Below are 25,287 nucleotides of genomic sequence, written 5' to 3'. Positions count from 1 at the left end.
AATCGAAGTCACCACCACCTAAGCACGTATCACCGGAAGTAGACAACACTTCAAACTGTGATGCTGCTTTATGTGAGAGGAGATTTTAATAACCTGCTTGGGAATTAAACTAACGGTTTCAATAAAAGCACATAAACCTGTTAATGAAACTGAGTAATGAAGAATGAGACTAGAAAAGGTTGACAAGTGGATTTTCCAAATAAAAGTGGATCAACTGCAAACAAAGCCATATATCAAAATATCAAGTTTCTAACTACAAGCCTGCAATTAACAGATAAATTGAACATATATCAAAATTAGCACCTATATTAAGGTTGGAAATTGAAAATTTCTAGCAAGGTTTAATTCTTTGCAGTTTTTAAAGAAGCTTGCAAGAGTAAAATCCTGCATAGTTAGAATTAGAATAACTATCAATTCAACAAGCACGACCCTTTAGGAAAGTCTTGACTCTTGAAAATAAAATACAATTCATATTGGACAGTAAGAAGAATGTTTCTGAACCAAAGCATCATTGATCATAAACTTGTATCAAAGCTCTTTTATAACTAGGTTGAGCCTTTACTGCATCAGATGTTGAAATATCAAAGAATTGCAACCTTCATTAGTTAATACAATTTAAAATCCAAATAAGGTGGTAAAAGTTACAAATTAAACCGAGATAGACACTAACTCATCCATAAGATATATGATTCCATCATTCAGGGCACAATATATTTTGAAGCTCACCTTTAATACCTGAATGATTCAAAAACTAATAAAGTCATGGAAGTAGTTAACAAGAGACATTTTTTGATACATAAATCTGCTACTTTATGAGAAGTACATACCAGGGCCAAAGCATCCTGTGTTAGAAAAATTCAAAGAGCCAATCATTCAGGCTGCAAGGTAGTAAATCAAGTAAATTCAATGTTATATAAGGAAGAGAAAATGCAGAAATTTCAACAGAAAATGAAAGATTCTAACTTTCTAAGCATAAGTCTTACCTGAAAACCAAAATTAAATTACCTAGTATCAGAAACACAACTAGAAAATTACATTTGTCAATGTGTAACATAAATTATTTTAAAAAAAAAGTGGGGATGAAAAAAAGAAGAAGACAACCTGTGAAGGTCTTCAAGTTGGAGTTAAAATTGAATATATGTTGAAGCATCAAAGACGCTGCATAAAGGCCTTCTCTCCATCTCCTCAATCAGTACTCAGTAGTACCCAAACATCGACATCTGCACGCTGCAATCTGGATCAGAAATCCTCCAAATCCATAACTGAATAAAAAACCTAACCACAGAATCTGCCATCGCACCTTCCGTTTCCGTCGTTTGGGGGGAGAAAGGAGAGGAGTCTCTGCTTCCCGTTTCATCAGCGACCATTTCTGTCTCCTTTGCCTCCTCATCTCTCTCGGTGTCTTCCCTCTTTGAAGTTATTGGTGGAGTGATAAAGGTGAAGGAAGCGAGATTGATTGGGCTTCTTGGAGTTTTGGGGATGGATCCTCGATTTGGAGGAGGAGAAGTGAAGTTGAGGCATCAAAATTAGGGTTTTTCTTACACCTCAGAATGAACTAAGAATGACTCGTGTGAGAGGGAAATGAAATTTCAGAGAGAAAGAGCGGTGGAGACAAAAAGATTCGATAGAGTAAGTTTTTTATGGTAAATACCCACGTTTTCATTTCCGTCACTAAAAGAATTAGTGACGCCTATTTTTTACAGCGGTTCTGTATATAAACCGCTATAAAAGCCTATTACCGCTCCGTGTTTTTGTGTTTACAGCGCCTTCTAAGAGAACCGCTGTTAAAAGGTAATGCTTTTACGGCGGTTAATTTAATAAACCGCTGTAATAGCCCATCATCCGCTCCGTGTTTGTGTTTTTACAGCGGCTGCCACCTAAACCGCTGTAAAAGGGGCACTGTAAAAGCCCTTTTCTGGTGTAGTGAAAATTGTGCATAAAAAAAATGAAACACAATAGAAGTTAAGAAAATATCATAGTAATTTTATTAATCCATAGAAAACTTTTACCGGATGGACGATGATGATGGAGAAGAACATCAATGCCTAAAGAATGAAAACTGATGAAGAAGAAGAAGTGACTGATAAAAAAGAAGAGATGAAGTAGAAAATTTTCTAACCTGACAGAAGATCTTCTTATGTAGGGGATGATGCTTTTGGAGAATTCAAATGAGAGAGATTTCTTCCATAGAAATAGAGGTTCTGGAGATCAAGATGGGAAAGATGAAAGGAATCTGAAAGTGGAATGGAAAGGTGTTTCATATATGAGAGAAAAAGGAAGAGACTCTTGCTATTTTTGTAACCACATTCAAGAGTTACAAAAGCAATAAAGAAAACAACCAAGAATGTCAAAAGGTTTCTCAAAGGGTTTTGTAAGAAAATGATGCACGGTTAGGATTAGAAGCAATCAACGGTCTAGATTGATTTTATAATTAATTATTCACAAATTTACATATATGCCCATGAAAAAATATTCACTCATGTGCATTGATTTATTGAATTACTATTTTACCCTCAAAGTTGCAAAAACTCTCCCTTTATATAGTTTATATATATATATATATATATATATATATATATATATTGATTTTCTTTGTTATGATCACAACCGTATTTATTTTTTTAATTTTCTATTTGATTTCGTATTGTTTGAGCTTTTATATTGATACAAGTTTTAATATATACAAACTTTATTTACTTTTCAATTTTATTCTAACTTATTTTTCTCTATATTTCTCATCACATCACTTATCATATTTTGTGTCATTTATTCATATTTGAGCAAAGTGGGAATGTAAGTGTTATGTGAACAAAATTTTAATCTAGTGATATTATTTCTCTTGTAAATCACCCGCGGCAAAATGCTATGTGGTTATTGAGTTTTGTAGCTAATAATAATATAAAAGAAATATGTTAGCAATACCTGTTTTAACACTTCTCATTTATTTAGGTGAGTCTTATCAAATTGGAAATGAGACTCATATTTTAATTGGATCCCACATAAATGAATGTTATAATGAAAGTGCTAAAGTAAATGTTAGTATTTTTTTAATAGAAATAATCCTGTAAATTTTTACTTGAGTTTTATGACTAAATAATAGATATTGTAAATTATATTAGAAAATTTCGCCCCCCTACACTAATTTTTCTGGTTCCGTCCCTGTCTAGATACCATGCACAATCTATTCCATTTGATTAATGAACAAAGATATCGTGCAATTCCATTTGTCGAACGAAGCAGTCATACTTGGAGGTGCTTATTAGGCTCACCCCAAACCCTTTTGATTCCATCCTCCATTCATTTTTTCCCCTTCTGAATCTATCCTCCATGTAGTAGCCTTGATTTCAAACCTTGACATATTTTGTGATCTTCTACTTAAGTATCGAGAACATCTTTGGTCGTATATCACACACACATGATCTGCTCTAGGTGGAGGAGAAATTGATGAAGTAGAATATGATAAAGCAGAAAATGATTATCAACTTTATAAATCCACAATAGTCACAATAATTATCAACTTTATAAATTCACGATAATTGATGGTAACGACGACATAATAATAAAGGAGTCAGGTAGCAGTTGTGGTGGCAACGACGATGGTGGGGTGGAGGTGGCAGTGGTGAGGGTGGTGGTGGAGGTGGAAATGCGGGTGGTAGTGCCAACGTCGGCGACGGTGGAGGTGGTTATAATGGCAATGAAGTTGTTGTGGCGGAGGTAGTTGTTACCTCGTGGCCGCAACGATGGTTGTGGTTGCAGCGACGTGGTGATTGTGGCAGCGATGACGATTATGTTGGTGGAGGTGGTGGTTTTAGTGGAGTTGTCGGTGGTGGTAGTGGTGGTGGTGACGTTGGAGGTGGAGGTGTTGGAGGGTGGTGGTACCAGCGGTGATGGTGGTGGTGTTGGAGGTGTTGGAGGGTGGTGGTGGTAGTGGTGTCGGTGACAGTGGTGAAAAGTGTTGGCGATGGAGGGCGGTGGTGGCGGTGGAGGGTGTTGTGGTGGCGGCAGTGGTGGTGGTGAAGATGGTGGAGGGTGGAGGTGTAACACCCTACTTTCCGCTATTGAGTTATTTATTATTTTATTTTAATTATTATTATTATGATATATGATAATTAAGTGATTTTATTAGATAATTAAGTGATTAAATTAAATAAGGTTTTTGAGTTTTAGTGTGAGTAGTTGGGAGTGGAGCTCACTAGTACTACTAGTTTAGGGTTAGGAGTGAAATAAATAGAAAGAAGGAAAGAAAATAAGAATTAGCAGAGGAGTAGACAGAAGAACACGTGAAACAGAGAAGGAGAGAAGAAAAGTGGAGAAAACCTAGAGTTGATCTACAAGAGGTAAGGGTTTGAATTCATATTTTTTGTATTAGTATAATAGTTGGTAGCAATAGAAAACATGTTTTAGGAAGATGCAGAATTTTCTAAATTGAAAATATATATGTTTGATATTTAGATGAATTATGGAGTGGAAAAGAGGGGTGGTGGCGCGCATGGTGGTGGAGGCGCGCGAGTGGTGCAGCGCATGGAGGTGGTGCGAGGGAGGTAGCGCGCGCGACGCAAGGAGGTAGCGCGCGCGAGTGGCGCGCGACGCAAGGAGGTGGCGCGCGGGGGGCGCGCTGCACATGTAGCATGACGCGGTTTTGGGGAAAAATTGGGGAGAAAATCTAGCTTTTGTACAATAGTTGTTGAACCTGTTATATATGAATTATAATTAATTTACTTCTGTTAAATAGTTCATTATATGGTGTTGTTTTCTGAATTGATGTTATATGTTGAGTTGCTAAGTTACTATGACTGCAAGTTGTGTAATTGATAACATGTAAGTGTGTGTTTTGTGAAATTGGAGAAGATTCGTATTGTTGAACTAGGAGATGAATATGCTAGAATAATCAGGACTTGGAGATGGTCTAAATATGCATATGCTAGTTGAGTTTGCACTATACATTGCATAGTTGGCAAGAGGCAACATTTGTTAGTTCTCATGGAGGCTAGTGACTTGTCCCAAAACTGGAGATGGTTTTGAAAGCTTAAAGGACGGGCTTTATTGGAGGTTATCATTCTGAAGTGGACACGGTGATACCGCTAATGATAACACTTTGGTACCAAATTCATTTGCACCGGGTCTCACTTTAGTCATATGTGTTATTGTAAAATTGTTAGATTAGGCCTAGGAAGTTGTTGATGCTAATTAATGATAATTGTGATATGTTTGAAAAAGTTTGATGTTGTGGTAATTGAAGACAATTATATTTTCTATACTTGAGCTATAAATTATGGAGTTTTGTCATAACTGTGAAATTGATTGATTAAATTAAAATTACATAAATTATTTTTCTTGGTTAAGTGTGAAGAACTTATGTGTATTATATACAAGCTTTTACAATTACTTATTATTATGCTTATCCATATGATATGAGTTCTCATCCTTTTATTGGAATGATGTTTTATGCGACATTGCTCAGGTACCGAGATAGTGGAGCTTCTCGCATGGGTTAGTCAGAGGAGCTAGTCTTTTATTTATATTTTAGTTATGGGAGTCATGTTATGTTATGTAACACGGGGAAACGTTTAGTATTGTATCTGGATGTTAAGAGATATTTCAAGTACTCTCTTTAATTATTTTTGGATTATGTTAAATTTTGGAGCTGAAATAAATCCATTGTGCTATGCATATGATGTTGAGACATCAAAGTTGAAAATTTATATCTAATTTATGAGCATGACAGGTGTTTTGATTTATGTTTCTAGAGAATAAATGTGATACCCTCTGTGTTATGCATTTTACTCTGATTTATGCTATAGTATTTACACGGGGTTTAGAGGGTGTTATAGGAGGTGGTGGTGGTGGCAGCGCTGGTCGTGGTGAAGGTGGTTGTGGTGGCGGTGGAGGGTGGTGGCGGCGGAGACAGTAGTCGTGGGGAAGATGGTTTGTGGAGGGTGGTGTTGGTACTAGTGGCAATGGTGGTCATGGTTGTGGTGGCGGAGTGTGGTGGTGGCGGTGGAGGGTGTGATGGCAGCGGCAGTAGTTGTGGTTCCCGTGGGGAAGATGGTGGTGGTAGTGGTGAAGATGATGGTGGCGACGACGGTGGCGGTGGTGAAGTTGGTGGTGCCGACGATGAAGAGTGGTGGCGGTGCCTAGTGGCAGTGATGAAGTTACAAGTTTTCAAAACTAAAAACCATATTTTGTGGTTTTAAAAAATTGGCTAAACTAGTTTTGTAATTCAGTAAAAACTTAGTTCATCTCTATTTTTTCCGAACACGTTTTGTTCATTTGAAAACCAAAAACCAAAAACTAACACCCTCCCCGAACGGGGCCTAAAACAGTTAAAAGATGTTTTCAGCTTCAGTCTTTAGTTTTCATATATTAGTTTTCTATATGTTGAAAAACATATCGTTCAAACTGTTTTCTTTTTTGAAAACTGTTTTTAAAATTTGTTTCTGAAAACTGTTCTAAAAATTGAAAACTTAAACAGTAATCAAACATACCAGAATGTATAATTCTAGATGGAGAGAGAAAATATTTCCTAGTAAACAAGGTCAGTTCAGCTTGTCTCAGTGGCCCAAAACAAGTATAGTAGCCCAAGGCCTGTTTCCAGTGCCAAAAGTGCAATTTGATCATCATATTTCCGGTGCAATAAAATTTGAGTGCTACGAATTCCAGGTCAAAAAATTGAAAGCAACACATAGAAATTTCATTTAGAAAATAAATATTAGAATAACACATTTGCGCTATGAAAAACCAAACATACTTGAAGCATTAAAAACAAACATCAAGACATCGAACCATGTGAAAATCACAAAACATAACTTAGATTATTGACACTTTCATAACCCAACAACTCAACCCTGTGAAAATCACAAAACATAACTTAGACGATTGACACTTCCATATCCCAACAACTCAACCCGAACAAAACCATGAATTAACTCACTAACTAGTTATTGATTTGCATAACATATTAAATCATATGGTTTCCCTCTAGAGGTTCTTTCCCTTGGTTTCTTCATCATCAATCATTGTGGCTTGGTTATCAGTCACCCGAACCTTCTCTAGTTCCTCAATCTTCTCATCGATTTTCTTCATTTGCAAATGCATCACATGTTTCAGCACTTTTAACTCATCCAACCCGAATATCTCTGGAATATTTCCAGTCTCAATATACCAATAGGTCAGAAGCTTCATCTTTTTCACGTTCATCTCTTCTTTGATCTTCTTCAGCTCCTCCTCAAGATCCTTGATCACCATCTTTTTCGACTCAATCTTCTGGTTCATGGGGAAATCGGCCATTTTATTCGAACTGTGAAATTTGTAATGAGTAAGTAAATCACTGGGTATTACTTGGTGGGGAGAGAGGTTAACTACTAGGAAATTTCATAATTGTACTCTCATTTTTATATAAAATTTAATTTAACATTGTTATTGTTGTTGTACTGAATATAGCCGTTGCAATATAGACGTTGCAATATAGACGTTGGTAAATGACTTGGATTACTATCGTTGAATTATATCTTTTGAAATGTGATCGTTTAAGACCGTTGCAATAAAGCCGTTATAATGTGACTGTTGGGTTGTAAACCTTTACACTAAATACTAGATATAATCCTCGTGCGTTGCACGGGTTTATTTACAATATATTTTAACATTATCGGAATGTTACGATAGGTTAAATAAAAATTAGAATAATTTTTAATTATTATACATAATAAAATTAAGAAAATTGTGTTAATACATTTCAATAAATAGTATTAGAATTTTCATTTGTAAACAATTAATATTAATATTACTAAATTTAATAATTAATATTAATAAATAGTATTGATGTGATTTTAGAAAATTAATAATATGAAAAATCATATAGTTAATTTTAAATATTCTTAATTAAGTAATAACTTTTTAGTATCATCAGATAAGTTGTAATAGAACTTTTTTTTGTACTTTATACTAGGATTTGTCGGGAGCGACAACCGCATTTTTTCAAACGGTTATACACTTGCCAATACCAAAATCAATAATTTAATTTCAACATTTTAAATTGTAAAAAATTATAATTTAATAGAGTAAAATATTATTTAGTAAATTTAATTTTTTTTAATAATTATTTTCCTCTGTTATGTTTCCTCGAGTCATTTTTCTAATATATAATGAATACAAAAATTATATTTAAAGATGTTTTTGTTACATAATACGCACATACATTATATTTAATAGTAAATAAATTATAACGGAATTTTTAATTTTAAAAATATTTATATAAATTATTTATTAATAAATATTATTTCATAATAGATTAATTCTAATTTTTAATATTTTTCATTGATACAGAAGTTAACTCAATTTTTAAGTTTTTTAACTCAATGTGAATGAGGCACATACTGTAGGCAAAGAATTGGAGTGTCTTTTGATTTATGAGAGGGTTGTTCTCATGAAGTTTTTCATTATGAATAAAATATTTCATTTTTCTGTCGGGAAAAAAGTTTATAAATATTATTATTTAATATAAGTAGTTGAATAGTTTTTGAAAATGCAATATTTTTCAGTTTTTTTATTTTTGTTTAATATATTTATTACAAAAGAGATTTGTTTTTTAATATATTTTAATACAAATGAAGAAATTTTTTATTGCTTAATGTATTTAATGCGAAAGTTCAAGTCTCTTTCAAGTCTATTTTTCATGTTTTTACACACACACAGATATATATATATATATATATATATATTCTATCACAACTTTAGGTCTTATATCTAATATTTTAGCTACTTAATATATTTTAATTTTTAGTTATATACATAAGAAGTGTTAAATTTTTTTTGAAAGAAGAATTTTCAAACTTAATATATAAGCAATAATGAAAATGACAATAAATAACTAATTAATCTTGTAACTGATGCAAAATTCAAGTCAATTTTACAAATTTAATATTTAATGCATTTTTTACATTAAAAATAGTAGTATATAGTTTTTTGGGTTAATGATCATATTGGCCCCTGTCTTTGTCTCGCCGTCTGAAGTAAGTCACTCCCCGGAAAATTTGCAAATCTTGGTCCTCTCGTTTGTAATTTGTGTGGAGCAGGTCCTCGTCGGAGTCCGGATCTTGGCTAGCTGACTGGGATAAAAACGCTAATGTGATTTTAAAAATAAAGAAAAAAACAAAATTAAATAACACATCAGAATTTTAATTTAATTAATAAAATAAAATGAGGAGAGATATATTGACTCCGGGAGTCAATTAAAAAACTGACTCGAAATCTTAAACCATTGATTTTATTAAAAATTGAAGGCTCAGATTAATTCTTAGAATATATCACGTGATCGTCTCCACTTAATCTTCTGAAGTAATCCCTAGCCGTCTCACCCGTTCCTAATTTTCCACCATCACCCAGTCTTCTCCACCGCCTCACCATATCATAGATCTCAAAATCTACATTCTTGCCTGAACTATCGTGTGGCTACGAGACCCACGAGCCAATAATCTTGGCTTTTCATTGCCATTCAAGCTTAAGATTATATTATAAATTACAAAAGCTTCAAGTAAAGGAACTTGGACACTAAGGCATTTTTCAATTGTGGTCCAATACAATTGCTGTGTTAAAATTCAGAAATGATAAAGTCATGGTGGAGGAAATTTCCAGTGTATAGGGACTCTGCAATAAAAATTGCAGTGTGATTAATAACAGTGTAACTACAGACCAAGGTGGTGGCCAACAATTTTTAACTATTTCCTTGATTTAATTTACTCTGATTATATGAGTTTCAAATGTTTTCAGAACTTCAGTTTGTTCATCGAGTTTACTTCATGTTTTACGTTTTCAAGAAAAACATAGGCAATCGACTTGCAAAAAACGAGGAGGAAAAAGCATGGGGAGGTCACGTGGTACATTCTAAGGATTAATCTGAGGGAAAAATTTATTATGATCATCTAAAAACTTGTGTAAAGTTGCACCTTAACCTTTTGACCTGCTACTTCAGGTTTTTTGTATTTTTTATATTTTTGAAAATTAAAATAGTTAATATATTATATAATTATTAAGTAAATGGTTAAAGAATGATTAGGATTCATTTAAGATTAACCCATGTGGTTAATAAGTAAGGTAAATCTGAGAAGTAAAAAAAATTTAAATAAGTAAAAAAAAAATTAACTACCATTAATGTTAATCAGATCTACCCCAACTTACCCCATCTACCAATCCATATATCATTCAAATCAATTAAACCTTCCATTCCATATTATCCTATCTCCAACTCCAAACGAAATCAAAAGGCTCAAGAAGATTCATCTAGGGTTCCAAGGCTCCAGAACACTCCATCCTTCTCGTAGGTTAATTATTCAATAGTTAAAAAAAAATTAATTATTCAACATGTTGTTCTTCTTCAAACTGTAAAAACCCAGAAAAAAAAACCTCAAGATCAAAAACCCCCAAATACATGGTTCTTGGTTATCAACCCAAATCATGAATCTGCAAACCATGAATCTTGGTCACCAATATTGGTCTTTTTCAACAGCAAACCAGTAATTACCGAAACAATAAGGGCAAAGCTATCTTAACGTACCATTTCATCAAAGAATCCAAGGAACAAACTTAGCAAGTGAATTACAACTGTATGCAAAAAGTATAGTTTGATATTCAACTAACAAAAACACCGTTCAGAGTACATGATCAAACCATTAACTTGAAGGAAAAAGGAAACAGAACAAGAATGACTAGTCACATGCTAAAGAATGACAAGGTTCAGCCTCACTTCTTAGATGAGTTGGGTCCCCTCTTCTTGCCGAATCCAACCACAGCAAACCAGTAATTAAAATCCATACAATTGTTGAAATTCAAAACCCAGTATCCCCAACCTCACCTCCATCAACCTCTTCAACAAAACCTTATCTCACTTCTGTCAATCCTCTGCTTCCCCAAAACCCATTATTCTTCAAAACTCCTTAAACATGGCCGGCCCCATAAAACGAAGTAAAAGGAGGAACAAGAAAAAAGGAAATCAGGATTTTTAGGGAGTGAAAGCAGGAACAAGAAAACATATTTTGGGGACAGGAATTTTCAGATCTATGATTCAGATGCATCAGATCTGTCATTACGAGGAGATGCGATCTGGAACGAGAGAGAGAGAGAGAGAGAGAGAGAGAGAGAGAGCGAGGTGGTGGCGTGCTAGGACCGGTGAGCGTAGACAGGGACAATTCTGGGTGACGACGACGCAGAGGTCGGAAAGGGTGAGCGACGACGAATCTGGAAATGGGTGGTGGTCGGAGACGGAGACCGAAGAATCAAACCCCAACTTCTTCTTCTTCAGTAAAAGGCATTAGATCTGACCAAAACCATCCAGAAAACGACCAAGTTCTCGCGGGATTCCTTCACAATCCCAGTTCGCAAATCGTATTCGAACTCCGAACAAGAACCACCACCGCACCGTCGTTCACCTGAACCGCAACATCATTGAACCCCGAACCATGATCGCGACCTCATCTGGTCGATGAGACCATTATCGCTCCCTTCAGCGGCGGTCGTTGCCCATGCCTCGAACGTTCACCTCCATCATCATCCTCAACCCACCACCTCCTCTGCGATCTGGGCAAAAGCTTCGAACTTGGTTTCCTCAGATCTGGGTGTTCGTTCTTCATGTTCGTTCTTGTTGACACCAGAAAAGTTTGATCTTTTTAGTATAGAGGCGAAGAACAAGTTTTGATTGAGGGGTTCCAACTGGATCTTGGCATGGAGGTTGAAGATGATGATGATGGGTCAGGGGTTCTGAATCATATTTAGGGGTGGGTGAATTGGGTTTGTTACTAAGGTGAAAGGGATGAATTAATTTGTTAATGATTAATGTTTTACTTGAATTAATTAGTTGTTAATGATTAATGGGTTAGTTGAAAATTTATTAAAGTGTTTTTTTTTACTGGATCAGTAACTCAAAAAGTTACCATACCCACTTAACTATAATTATTCAATAAATATTTCTCTAATTATATCATCATATTTTAAATATTTTTTTAATAAAAATACATATTACCTGCTAAACTTGCTATTGCAGGTTAAAAAGCAAATGTGCAACCATGCACAAGTTTTTAGAACCCTATAATAAACTCCTCCTAATATGAGCCTTCAATTTTTCATGAAATTAATGATATAAGATTTGGAGTGAGTTTTTTAATTGACTCCCGGAGTTAATATATTCCTTCTCAAAATAAAATTAACAAAAACCTTCTTAATGATTAACTAAAAAAACTCTTCATTCCAAAATCAATTCCAGAAACATGCCCACCTCAAAAACTAAAAACCAAAATACATGATGAATTCATACATCTCGAGAAGAACAAGTAACGTATGAAACAACAACCTGGTATCATCAAGCTTGCCACCACAATAATAAAATCCAGCATCTCCTTCATCTTCTTCCCACTTAAAAAACATCCCAAACCCAAATCTAATTTCAAAACATCTTCATCTTCCTCCTCTTTTAACACTTCACCGATTCAAGGGAGGATTCAAAGCCCTCAATTTCGTTCCTTGCAACACCAATTGGACTAAGGTTTGGAGTGCTCTCTGATGCATCTTCTTCTCTCGAACTGGGACGAAGCAGATCGATGGAGATCTAGATCCACGCCTTTGCAGAGACACCGCACCGGAACTGTTTCGTTCTCCCTCTGTTCTGCCGTGAGCTTGGCCTCGCCCCAACACCAGGCACCTTCGCAGCCATTCCTTTTTCTCTCTCAGATTGAAGAAGATGAAGCATAAATTTGGATTGAAGAAGAAATCCCTCACGTAGTTTTGGGTTTAGGGTTTCTGGATTCTGGGTTAGGGTTTTGAATTTGGAGTTTTTGGGTTGAAAGGGGAGATTTGGGTTTATGGACAGAGATCTTCATTTGCGTTTTCTCTTCCAGATACCCATCCCCACCTTCACCAGCAACCCAACCCCACTCGTAACCCACCCCCACCTTCACCTGCAACCCACCCACATCCTCACCCCTACTCGTAACCCCCATCCCCCCACCTGCAACCCGCAACCCACCCCTGAAACCCATCCCCACCCAGAACCCATCGCAACCCACCCCACCTCACCCGCAACCCACCCTCACCACAACCCACCCCCTACTGAAACCCCAACCCTCACTCGCAACCCACCATACCCCAACCCGCAACCTCTCCCTCAAAGAAATAATCAGATGGAGGACGATTCGCAGATCTGGGCGCGGGTTTGAGAGGAAGAAGAAGCAATTGACGAAAAGAACAAGATGAGAAGATGAGAGAAGGTTCGAGGTTTGAGAGGAAGAAGAAGCAATAATCAGATGGAGGACGATTCGCAGATCTGGGCGCGGGTTTGAGAGGAAGAAGAAGCAATTGACGAAAAGAACAAGATGAGAAGATGAGAGAAGATTCTAGGTCTGAGAGGAAGAAGAAGCAATTGATTTAGGTTTTTTTTTTTTTTAATTATTTGGGGGGAATTGATTTTTTAGTTTTTTTTTTTGAAAGTAATAAAGAGATATTATTGAATGATAAAAGAACATGGGAACAATCCTCCCATGGAATAGATGCAATAACCACCAAAACCAAGCAAAACAAATTAGAGAGAGTGCCTCATTAAAACCTTACTAGGAAAAATACCCAGTGAAGGAAAAAGAGGACACTACTCCCTAATGCCCAAAAATACAAGATGCCCCAAACAACACTAGCAATTGAAATTGCAATACAAATTTTCAACCCCCAAGTGAAAAAACATGACTGGCAACCCACCAAAAAATCCACACAACAGCAGCCACGCCTAAATAATGTCATTTCCCCAATCTACTAGAAAAAAAGGAAAGAAAATCATGTCACCAACAAACCAGAAGTACCCCTAATCCTTACAGAAAGCTCACTTGACCATCAACAACGAGCCCCTTCCCCTTAATTCACCTGCAGCAAAACCTGAACCAGACCAACATCAACCCTACCTGCAACCACTAAACCAAGCAACGACACTTCCCGATCACACTCCAGCTAAGCCAAAAAGTCTACTTACTCATTAGCCTCCCTGTAGAATCAATCAAATGCAAGTCCTTCACCTAACCTCCGGCAAACGACGAAACAATTTTCACCATCACCTGATTTGACCCGAGTTCCTCACAAAACTGCAATGCTGTGCAAATCGCCTCAACCTATTGAAAACGATGGCTTGCAATTTGAGTTGCCGATTCACGCACTACTATTTCCTCAGGATAATCAAATATCATGCCAGCACGCATACTTTTAATATATGCACGTCGCGCCCTTGTCTGAATACCTTCCGGACTATTCCAATCCGCTGGCACCACCTGTAATTCATCCATCATATCTCTCTTTTCTTGAACAAACTCACTCTTCCGAGGTCTTCCTGCGGACGTTTAGGTTTGGCCTCCAAAACTGGCAATTTCTCCTTGCGCGGACGACCTCTCTTCTTCCTCGGAGCCACTTCAAAAGCATTTGGCTTGCGATGTAGCTTAGTTGCTGACACCAAAGATACGTCTAGGGCCAAAGCTTGGACTGTATCAGCCTCAAAGTCACTTGCTCCAAAATCACTTATTTGGCTATCTGGTTCCAAAGATAAAATGTTTGCTTGTGCTAATGTGTGACACACCTCTATTAAGTCTTCCCTTGACTTCGGCCCCCAAAAAACGGTGGAAACTTTTTTCTTGTTGGGCCCCTTTGATTCAACCAAGTAAACACGCACAACTTGATTTTCCCACCTCTGCTGCCATACCACATTATGGAACTTGGCCCATAAAAGCATGTGTTTAAACACCTCTTCTAAGGAATTAGAAAATAACAACTTCCATACCAATTTTTTACTCCCACGTTGGCTCTCCCCAACATATAGTGATAAATTTTCAAATTCAAAACTGTTAAAAAGCTCCAGCTCCTTAATTGTCTCAATACCGTAACCAGATTCAATCAAATCTTTAATTGGGTGACAAATCTGGCCTTGATCTTTTACTGTAACTGCCACTTGAGAATTAGGCAGGTCCTTGATTGTCTCCATATTCTTGACCTGCCCCTTAACTCTTTCCTCCTGATTAACCATAATTTGCGGTTGGAAAATCATCGATTGAGAACTCCTTTGACTAGAAAAACATCTGCCATAAATAAATGGATTTTGGCCTAGTCTTCCACTTGAATTTTGAAATCCATTAAAGATTTGTTGTCCGCCATTACTTCCTCTAACCCACACATTTGAATTCTGCCACCCTAGTTTCTCATTAATTGCCATGAAACTGCTTCGCTCCATTAACGACTTATTGACCGTAGTTGGAGAAACTTTCGCTGATGTTACTACTTCCCTTGCTGACGTTACCTCTGTTTCCGCCGCCGTCGTCTTCTTTCGTCCACCACCCGTGACCCCCTCCTTTGGTAGACTCGCATCACATTGAACATCACGAGTCTCTTCGTCAATCTCCGTGTCTCTGATATTTGTTACCCAATCTTCTATGATTCCGACGCCAGCTCCTCCGTCGCATGCCACATCCTTGTGCCTCTCGTGCTCATCTTGACAAGATGATTCGCCACGAACCTCTTCATCGCCACTGTCGATGAAGTGAAACTCTTCGTCCTCTGGTTCTTCCTCGTCACTTACTCCATCAGAGTCACTAAAATCCCTACTCCGATCTGTTTGAGCCACTCGTGGCTTAGATTCAAATTTCCACCAACATGCACCGGTTCCATGAAGATAGTATGCCTCCTGTAGAAAGACTCACAAAGCAAACTCAATGAAAAGTGATTTCTCTGTAAACTGAATTTCATGTCTCATACAAGTATTGATACAATATATACACAATACTAACAGAACCATACCCTACAGCTAAATGGGCATTTGAACAGCCCATACTACCAAACTAAAAAGGCCCAAACTCAATACATCTAACACCCTCCCTTAAACTGAAAACACTACAAGTAGTTTCAGTTTACTCAGCAAGACTACACACTCCTAGTTCATTCCTCAACTTCACAAATGTAGCAACTTTCAGGGCCTTGGTCATAATGTTTGGGACCTGCTCTTCACTGCTGCAATGAACCAACTTTATTTTTCCTTCCTTGACAAGATCTCTGAGGAAGTGATATCTCACATCTATGTGTTTGCTTCGTCCATGCAACACAGGATTCTTGGACAACTTAATGGCTGAGCTATTATCACAGAAAATCCTAGAACACTTGCTTTGAGTAAAGCCAAGTTTGTCTAAAATCCTTCTCAACTATATGCACTGACAGGCACATGAGGCAGCAGCAATAAACTCTGCTTCAGTGGTAGAGAGACTTACCACTGCCTGTTTCTTGGAGGACCAAGAAACATGACCAGTTCCAAGAAGGAAGACATATCATGAAGTGCTTCTTCTGTCATCAAGATCCCCTGCATAATCAGAATCAGTGAATGCTATGAGATTCCCTTCACCTCTTCTGTCATAAAGAATTCCCAGTTCACTAGTTCCCTTCAAGTATCTCATTATTCTCTTCACAACTTGAAGATGCTGCACTGTAGGTTTCTCCATATACCTGCTCACCAAACTCACTACAAACATAAGATCTGGTCTAGTGGCAGTAAGGTACATTAGGCTTCCCACCATCTGCTTGTATTCAGTAGAATCAACCTCTGTCCCACATCCTTGCTTTGACAATTTGCTCCCAGGCACCACAGGGTTATGAACAGGTGTGCTGTTACTCATGCCAAACCTCTCAAGTACTTCCTTGGCATACTTTCCTTGGCTTATGAATATACCTCTAGAATTCTGCGGAACCTCTACCCCTAGAAAGTAGCTCATCTTCCCCAGATCACTCATGACAAACTCCCTTTGCATAGACTTCTTAAATTCTTCAAACATGTAGACACTATTACCAGTAAAAATCAGATCATCTGCATACACACTCACAATTAACAACATACCATCCTTTCCATTCTTAACAAACAGTGTGTGTTCATAGGGACATTTAGTGAATTCCTCCTTGAGAAAGTAAGACTCAATCTTACTATACCAAGCTCTTGGAGCTTGTTTCAAACCATACAACGCTTTATTGAGCTTGTACACTTTATACTCCTCACCCTTTTTCTGATATCCTAAAGGTTGATCCACATATACAGTTTCACCAATATCCCCATGTAGAAAGGCACTCTTCACATCCAGCTGAAAAACACTCCACCCTCTTATGGCAACAAGAGCTAGAATTGTTCTAATCGTGTCCCATCTTGCTACAGGGGCAAACACTTTAGTAAAATCAATTCCATGTTTTTGTGCATACCCTTTAGCAACTAGTCTTGATTTATGCTTCTCAATCTCTCCTTTTTCACTGTACTTAGTCTTGTAGATCCATTTAACACCAATGCTCTTGGAACCAGCTGGTAAAGAAACTAAATCCCAAGTTTTGTTCCTCCCAATAGCCTCAATTTCATTATCCATAGCAGTCCTCCACTTCTCATCTCTCACTGCCTCTTGAAATGAGACAGGATCAACTGAGGAACAAAGAACAGAAAAACTGAATCCTTCCTCCTCACTATCAAGTTCTTCACCACTTACAAATTCTCTCATCCAATTTGGTTGAGTTACATTTCTCTTTCCCCTTGGACTTCTTCCTTCCTCAGTGACTTGCACTTCAGAAGAAACTGTACTGTCAATAACTTTACATGGAGTTGAGGTAGTTGCTGCTGCTTGTTCTGCTTGTGTTGAAGTTGAGGTAGTTGTTGCTGCTTGTATTGAAGATACTTTCACAATTTGATCAGATTGGTTTGCAATTGGAGTAACTTGACCATTGCTTTTATCCTCCTCTCCAAGGTCCACTAAGTCATTGCTACTCTCTTTATCACCACTCCAATCCCATTTATCCTCCTCATCAAAAACCACATCTCTACTTGTGATGATCCTTTGCTGTAGAGGATCAAAAAGCCTATATGCCTTAGACTCTTCACTCACCCCAAGTAGAACACATTTGATGCTTCTACTGTCAAGCTTTCCTTGTGGACTCCAGGAGCATGCACATGAGTAGTGCAACCAAAAATTCTGAAGAAATGCACAGAGGGTTTCACCCCACTCCAACTCTCCTCTGGTGTCATGTTTTTCACTACCACTGTTGGACTCCTATTCTGTATGTATACAGCCCAATTCACAGCTTCTGGCCAGAATATTTTTTGAACATTCTTCTCAACTAACATGCTCCTTATCATGTTCATTATTTTACAATTCTTCCTTTCAGCTACCCCATTCTGTTGTGGGGTATATGCTGCTGTCAGCTGCCTTTTTATACCATTTTGAATGCAGAACTCAGTCAATTCTGTAGAGGTGAACTCCCCACATCTATCAGTTCTTAAACACCCTATGGCTTCACCACATTCATTCTCAACAATAGCCTTAAATTGCTTAAAGATTTCTAGAGCAGCTGATTTTTCTAACAGAAAATATACCTATGCTTTCCTATTGAAATCATCAATAAAGGTGATAAAATACCTCTTGTTGCTGTTTGATTCAGGTTGAATAGGTCCACATATGTCTGAGTGAACCAGTTGCAGCTTCTTATGTGCCCTCCAAGTACTCTGTTGTGGAAAAGGATCTCTATGTTGTTTTCCTTTGCAGCAACTATCACACACTTTGCCTGATGCTTCTAGTTTGGGTAATCCTCTTACCATAGCTTTCTGAGATAAGATCTTGAGTCCACCAAATCCCAAGTGTCCATATCTCCTGTGCTAGAGATTAGTAACATCATCTTGAGTCACCTTGTAGCAACTGGGAGTGAGTACTCTTGCTAAGATAGCAAACATCCTATTTGAGGACATTTTTGACTGCATAATGAGGCCTTTTGCAGGATGATAAACCTTGCACCATCCTCCTTGAAAGCTAATGCTGAGTCCTCTTTGTTGCAATTGTCCTACACTTAGCAAATTATTCTTCAGATCAGGAATAAAGTAAACCTCAGTTATGACCTGGTTTAATCCTCCCAATTGCAGTTTAACACTTCCTTTCCCTTTCACAAGCATTCTGGAATCATCTCCCAATTTAACAGTTGTGGAAAAATCTTCATCAAGATCATGAAACCATTCCTTAGTTCCACACATATGGTTGCTACATCCAGAATCCAAGAACCATACCTTGGCTTTAGTGGACTCTTCTTCTGCATTTGTATGTGCCATTAGCAGTAGCTCTTCTTCATCATCATTCATCTCTGCATAGTTGGCACTTTCTTCCCAGCTTGGACATTCATACTGAAGATGGCTCAGTTTGTGACATCTGTAGCATTCCATATTCTCTTTATTGAAGAAGTTTCTTCCTCTCCCTCTACCAGTTCTGCCAGATCTTCCTCTGCCCTTTCCTCCTGATCTACCACTAGAATTAGTCACCTTCAAGGCATGTTCCTCTTCTTTGTAGCCTTTCATCCTCTGCTCATGAACCAAGAGACTACTTTGCAACTGATCAACAGTGACGGTGTCCACATTGTTGGATTCCTCAATAGAGCACACAACATAGTTAAATCTTTTGGTCATTGACCTCAAGATTTTCTCTACAATCATGGTCTATGTCACCAATTCACCTTGAATCTTCATCTTATTCACAATTTCTAAGGTTCTTGCAAAGTAATCATTGACAGACTCACCTTCTTTCATGCCAAAAACCTCAAATTCACGCCTGAGAGCTTGCAGTTGAGCCCTCTTCACCTTTCTAGATCCATGATACTTCATCCTCATCGAATCCCAGATGTCTTTTGCTGTATCTTTGCACAAGATTATCTCCATAATGCTTCTCTCAATGGCCTGAAACAAGTAATTCTTGGCCTTGAGATCCTTCAGTTTCAGATCCTCATGAGCCTTGGTTTGTTCAGGGGTTGGATTCGGTTGCAGAGCTGACACTCCTCCTTCAATTAGCCCCCAATACTCCTTTGATCTCAGCAAATTCTCCATAAGCATGGCCCAATGATCATAGAAGCCATCGAATTTCGGTACCGAAGGTTGAAGAAAGTTCGATTCCTTCGATTCTGCCATGAACGTTCTTCCTCCTTGCGCACACTCACTCCTTCTCTTCTTGCTGATGATGATGAAATTCTTCTTCCCTCTCGTTATCACCTTCTTTCTAGACTCACTACACTCAGACGAAAACTGCGGTTTTCTGGTTTAGGCCCCTTACGGAGCTCTGATACCAATTGTAGAAAGACTCACAAAGCAAACTCAATGGAAAGTGATTTCTCTGTAAACTGAATTTCATGTCTCATTCAACTAACAATACAAGTATTTATACAGTACATACACAATACTAACAGAACCATACCCAACAACTAAATGGGCCTTTGAACAACTGTTGGTCAATCTGCAAGTGTACAGAATCTACCTGGTTTTAATTTATCGAACCACAGGGAATTGGAATGTGAATTCAGTTCAAGCCTCGAGTTCACGGTAAGAAAGCGAGTAAAATTCAGTTTTAAGGTCGATTGTTAAGGTGACTAATTAACAAGCAATTGAAATATAAGTGTGTGAGAACAATGGTGAGCATGCCTTGGGTTCTTGCTTGACTAATTCAGTTCTAATCAACCTATTCTATCCACAAAACTCTGAGTCTCTCCTTGATGTTCTAGCCTAATCAATCATCTATCGATGCCTCGCATAGATAATCCTCTCAAGCCAAAAGATAGGCACAATTCCTTGATAACCTAAACATTTTCTAAAGGCATTAAGCATGCAATTCAGGCCAACAAACCCCAACCCTTCCTCTATTCCTAGTAGCAAGTATAGAAGAGGTAATCCCACAACAAGTCCCTAATCTATAACAAACTTCCGTTCTATTATAGAAAAGCATAAAGCTAGCACATGTTCTAACTTGAAACATAAAGCATGGATATGGGATTCAAGGGTTTACTCAGAAGATTCATGAATAGAAATATGATTTAAGATTAAAACATCATAAGTCTTACAAAGAACCCAAAGCAAAAGGGGTTTTAGCCAAACATGGCTATGAAATCCATACAAGAAGATAAAGATGAAACCTGAAACATAGGGCATAGAGAAAGTTCCTCAAGCTCCAGAACTCAAACCCTCTCTTCTAACTTATGAAAATATGATAAAATGACAAAAGGTTCCAAGAGAAATGTCTAAAAACAAATTTATAGGTAAAATAGTCGAGTCTGGGCGCTCAGGCGCGCCAATTCAGAGCGCCTGAGCGCCAATTCCAGCCAAAAACATGCTCTCTGGAAGGTAATTGGCGCCTAGGCGCCAATTCCAGCAGCCTGACAAAACATAACTAGCGCCTAGGCGCCAATTCCCAGCGCCTAGGCGCTTAAGCTCGCTGGAAAAGACTTTTTAGCTTCTTGTAACTCCTCTTCCAAGCCTCTTTAAGTCCTCCTTCAATTCCAAGCTTCTTGGCCTTCTTTCACCTTCAGTTCCTGATCTGCAAACTTAACCAACTAGCCAAGGAAAATTCCAGAAGCTCAAAGAGCTTATTAGCACAAGAGATCCTTCAATTAACACAATAAAACCATGCAAGTCCTAAACTTACTTAAAATGCAAGAAAACTCCCTATAAAACTACAAAATTACCAAAACGAAGTAAAGACTCAAAGAAAGATAAAAATGCATGAGAATGCATGAAACACTACATGAGACTCAACAAAAAGACTCAAAAGAAAGAAAGAAATGACCCTAAAAACACCACTAACCAAGGGTCATCACACCACTATACTCAACGACAGCTCGCCCTCGAGCGTAAATAACACTTGCTTGCCCTCAAGCGCAAGAAATGCTCCCAAACAAGTGCTCTCAACAAGGAATACTTTACACAAAAGCAGGGGATTTAGCAACTACAGCTGTTTCCAAAAGAAAGACACAACAATCCACTTCATGCAACTTTTAGACAAAGGAGAGTGTAGAGTCCATCATGAGAAGCATATAGATCTAAAATTCCTAGGATGAGATATATGTTAAGTGCACTGAGCACACAAGTAGTTCATAGGTTTTGGATATCATTCACTAAAGAGCATTAGAGATCAAACATGCACAAATTCATTGAGACTTCAAAGGGTTGAAATGTTGGCTTGGTGAAGTACAAGATGGTTGGTCCCTAAGAAAGGCTAGAGCTTCAAGCATCTTGGGTGTGGTCCTATTAGTAACCCCGGAGCTTTAACAACAAACTTTTTAAGCACAAGTCTCTTGACCCCTTTTGCAACTTTCTTTTCTTCTATTTTTTCTTTTTTTCAACTCCAACTTGATTAGGTGTCTTTTTTTTCCTTTCTCTTTTTCTTCTTTTTTTAGATTTGGGGCAAGAGACATTCCCAACTTTAATTACTAGCTTCAACCCAATGCAAGGACCAACACTCCCCAAAATCCAACCTATCATTCATCCCAATCATTTAGCTAACAAAGAAATCTCCAATAGGCTCAAAAGAGACAACTAGGGACAAATGTTCAAGCCAACAAACTCTGAAGCTCAAAAACCTACAAGTCTCAAGAATTGTGCAAGTATCACAAAGCATGTAAAGAGTGAGATCAACACAGAACCAAGAAGTACAAGTGAGTCAGGATCCTCCAGAGAAATTATATGGTGAAGGGTCAAAGATGGACCCTTATGGAATCACACCAACTCTCTTCCCCAAAGCATGCAATCACTCATCCCCAAAAGAAACACAAGTATTCACAAAAACGTTTTCAAAACTAGCAACATGTTAGAGAGCAAAACTACAGGCAAAAACATGTGAGTATAGGGAAGTAACGACCAAAAAAACAACTCTAAAAAAACACTGCATGATTCAACAAAAAAAAATGCTACAAAGGAAAAATATGCAAAAATGCATGAGCTTAACTAAGGGAAAGAGTCGACCTCCTTTACAAGTTACCATGGAGGCCTTAGATACACCTCCTTCTCCAGAATTCAGGCTCTCATTCCCTGCAAAATGCAACAAACAAACAAGCAAAATAAAACAAGACTTGGGTTGTCTCCCAAGCAGCCCTAAGTTATAGTCCTAGGTGGACTCTCCTTCCTTTGGTGTTAGGAAGGAAATTCCTTACCATCAATCTTTCTTCCATATGTACAAGGTAGGAACCTTGCACAAAACTTTTGGAACAATTCCTCCCAAGAGAGGGTATCATCTAAACCATCGTACCAAATCCTTGCTCCCCCCTTCAAGGAGTGAGGGAAAAGCTTAATCATGAGCTCATCACTAGTCACACCTTCCGTCTTTACAAGATGACTAGCTTGAGTGAATCGGGCCATGTGGGCTTGGAAATTCTCATCTTTAGACCCCCATACTTGTTTTCACTAACAAGCTTGATGAGAGCTTTATTAAGCTCAACATCTTTTTCTTGGAGGTCTCCTTTGAAGACCTGGACAAGCTTTTGATCATATCACAAACAAAACCATCATTAATGTTAGTTCGCAAATTAGGATTGAAAACCGAAAATCTTACCTTGTCCTCACCAACTCTGAGAATGAGCTGACCCTTATCAACATCGATCTTCGCCCTGATAGTGGCTAAGAAGGGTCGGCCAAGAATGAGAGGAATCTTAGCATCCTCCTCCATATCTAGCACCACAAAATCAACTGGGAACACATACTTATCAACCTTAACCATCACATCTTCAATGATCCCATAAGGTGTTTTTAGGGATCAGTCCGCCATTTGTAAGGAGAGCATGGTCGGGGTGACCTCTCCTAAGTTCAGCCTTCTAAACATGCTAAGCGGCATCAAGTTGATGCTCGCTCCCAAATCACACAAGGCTTCAACAACAGTCAACCCCTCAATCTCCAATGGGATAGTAAAACTCCCGGGATCCCTTCTCTTCTTAGGCATTTTTCTTTTCAAAATGGCACTACACTCCTCAGTCATCATGATAGTTTCATCTACCTCACTCAACTTCCTTCTTTTACTTAGGATATCCTTCATGAACTTAGCGTAGATTGGCATTTGCTCCAAGGATTCAGAAAAAGGAATATTAATGTGGAGTTTCTTAAAAACCTCCAAAAACTTGGAAAATTGTTTATCCAGATTTTTCTTAACCAAAGCCTTGGGGAATGGAATCTTGCTGAGTTCAGGAGACGGAGTACTCACAACTCTAGCTTTCACCGGTTCACTCACTCTCTTCTCCATGACACCCTCATCTTTTTGCTCTACTTTCTCATTTTTCTCTCCCTCAACTTGTTTTTTTGACTCATGTAACACTCTCCCACTCCTAGTGGTAACTACAGCAGAATTTTCTTGTTTAGACAAAATTAAAGAATCGGGAGAAAACTTACCTTGAGGTATCTCGGCCATTTGCTTGGCCAGTTGGCCAATTTGACTTTCCAAGTTCTTTATAGCCACCTCTGGGTTCTTATAGTTGTTCTTCATGCGGTTGATGAAAGTCTCAACCAACTCCTCCAAACTCTTCTTGCCACCATCATTTTCACCAACTTGCTCTTGGACCTGTTGAGATAGTCCAGAGCTTTGACCTCGGAAACCTTGATTATTCATGGTACAAAATTTACTAACATGAGGCCCTCCAATAGCCACACATTCCACTTTTGCTACTGTAGCACCGACCAAATTGGTCGCCTTTATATGATTTTGAATCTCCGCCATTTGTTCGGAGATTTGCTTATTGGAGGCCAAGAGCTTTTCGTAAGCTTTAACTTCAAACATACTCCTTCGGGTTTGGCGATCATTTTCAGAGTTTATTGCTCTCGCTGCCATCTTTTCTATTAAGTCACACCCCGCTTGTGGGGGAAGAGCATCGAACTCGCCATTTGAAGCCGCATCTAGGCCAAACCTCCAAGATTATTGTAGACCATCATAAAATGTTGCAACCAAATCAGCTTGGGTGAGATTGTGTTGAGGACATTTCCTCAAGAGCTTCTTGAAGCGCTCCCAAGCTCCATTGAGATTTTCTTCAGTGGGTTGCACAAAATTCATGATGTCTTTTTTCAATTTCCTCAAAAGGGCTCTTGGGAAGAACCTTGTTGTGAACTTTTCCGCTAAGTCTTCCCAAGTAGTGAAGCTCCCTTGAGGTTGAGAATTCAGCCATTCCTCAGTGGTGTCCTTCAAAGAAAATGGAAACAAACTCAACCGAATCGCATCCGCCGGAACATTGTTCACCCGGTAAGTGTTGCAATTCCGGATGAACCTCTCCATGTGAGCATGGGGATCTTCCAAAGTACCTCCACCATATTGGTTTTGGCTCACCAAGTTGATGAATTTCGGTCTCAACTTAAAGTTTCCCACTCCCTCGGGAAAGACAATGCTCCCGGGATAGTCATAACTCATGGTAGCCGAAGTGAGTTCCCGAAGAGACCGGTTGGCATTCTCAACTTCTTGTTCACATAATCGGAGGGTGATCTCCTCTTGG

General features: G+C 38.2%; 1 non-coding gene across 1 annotated transcript; it reads left to right on the top strand.

Annotated features, from left to right (window-relative positions):
* Nucleotides 1–24,765: 24,765 nt before the first annotated feature.
* Nucleotides 24,766–24,872, top strand: LOC130716329 (small nucleolar RNA R71). Its single transcript, XR_009011948.1, has one exon. It is a non-coding gene; the product is annotated as a small nucleolar RNA R71 (small nucleolar RNA).
* Nucleotides 24,873–25,287: the final 415 nt, after the last annotated feature.

The sequence above is a fragment of the Lotus japonicus genome, chromosome 4 (assembly GCF_012489685.1).
Source record: "Lotus japonicus ecotype B-129 chromosome 4, LjGifu_v1.2".
In the NCBI taxonomy this organism is placed as follows: domain Eukaryota; kingdom Viridiplantae; phylum Streptophyta; class Magnoliopsida; order Fabales; family Fabaceae; genus Lotus; species Lotus japonicus.
The sequence above is the reverse complement of the archived record's forward strand: the minus strand, read 5'-3'. Positions and strand labels throughout refer to the sequence as shown.